At 33.2% G+C, this 1,201-nt stretch overlaps 1 non-coding gene across 1 annotated transcript; it reads left to right on the plus strand.

Moving 5' to 3' along the window:
* The first annotated feature begins 430 nt into the window (after positions 1-430).
* LOC138836047 (U6 spliceosomal RNA) lies at positions 431-537 on the plus strand. Its single transcript, XR_011374883.1, has one exon. It is a non-coding gene; the product is annotated as a U6 spliceosomal RNA (small nuclear RNA).
* The last annotated feature ends 664 nt before the right edge of the window (positions 538-1,201 follow it).

A 1,201-nucleotide genomic window follows, 5' to 3' on the forward strand; every position in this document is an offset into this window, starting at 1 on the left:
TTCCATAAACTCTAAAATGTACATACTTAGTACTTAATGTCTGCTATCATAAATCTTAAATACTTTACAGAAAAGTTTTATACCTGCCAAACAGTCCTATTTTTGGCATATATAAGCAAAATCCCAAAATTAAGCATATTTAAAACATTAAAACTTTTAACAAACCTTAACACTTGCTGCAATGTTCATTTCGACAGGTGCCTTGTATAGAATAATTGAATTTCTCCTCCTCCATATCTCTTGAACTACAAATATCTGGAATTATTTTGTTTTTGGCATGTCTATCTTGATTTTATTCTTTAATGTGTGCTTATGTAAGAAATACATGATTCTATAATTTCGCAACAATTCTTTTGAACTTACTTTTTGTTGAATTGCCTAGCTTAATAAAATCAATTAAAAGTTACACTTTATATATAAAAACTGTTCTGTGCTCAATTTAGCATCACATACACTAACATTGGAACCATACAGAGAAGATTAGCATGCACGCTGGGCAAGGATGACATGCAAACTCTTGGAGCGTTTCATATTTTTACAGCAACAGATGCTGAAACGTATGTGGCCACAAGGGAACCGTACCGCATTCTTGGTGGGAGTGTAAACTTGTTCAACTACTTTGGAAAGCAGTATGGAGGTGCCTCAGAAGACTCCATATAAAACTCCCCTATAATACAGTAATCCCACTTTTGGGGATTTGTCCAAATGATCATAAAAAAGACCATACTAAAACTACCAGCACAACTATGGTTATTGCAACATTATTTATGATAGCTAAGATATGGAACCAAAACAGATGCCCCCATTAGATGAATGGATCAAGAAAATGTGTTATATATACACAATGGAATTCTTTGCCTCCATCAGAAAGAATGACATCGCCCAAATTGTTAGGAAATGGAAAGACTTGAAAAAAAAATTATTGAGTGAAGTAAGCCAAGTCCAAAGAAATATAGGTCCCATGATTTCCCTTATTTTCAATAACGAATGTATGTCTGGGATAAGCAGAAAATTCAAAAGATATGTGCATATAACCAGATAAGTTGATGTTAAAGAAATTGAACCCCAAGATAGGGACACAAGTGGTTTTTTGTTTCTTGCTATTGTTTATAACGTACTTATAATGTGTGATGTCATTTTTTTGTTTATTGTATGTTTCTCCCCACACTATAACCCCTGTTTTCTCTGTATTTGAAGTTGG

The sequence above is a fragment of the Dipodomys merriami genome, unplaced genomic scaffold (genome assembly GCF_024711535.1).
Source record: "Dipodomys merriami isolate MVZ:Mamm:240054 unplaced genomic scaffold, mDipMer1.0.p SCAF_247, whole genome shotgun sequence".
Classification (NCBI taxonomy): domain Eukaryota; kingdom Metazoa; phylum Chordata; class Mammalia; order Rodentia; family Heteromyidae; genus Dipodomys; species Dipodomys merriami.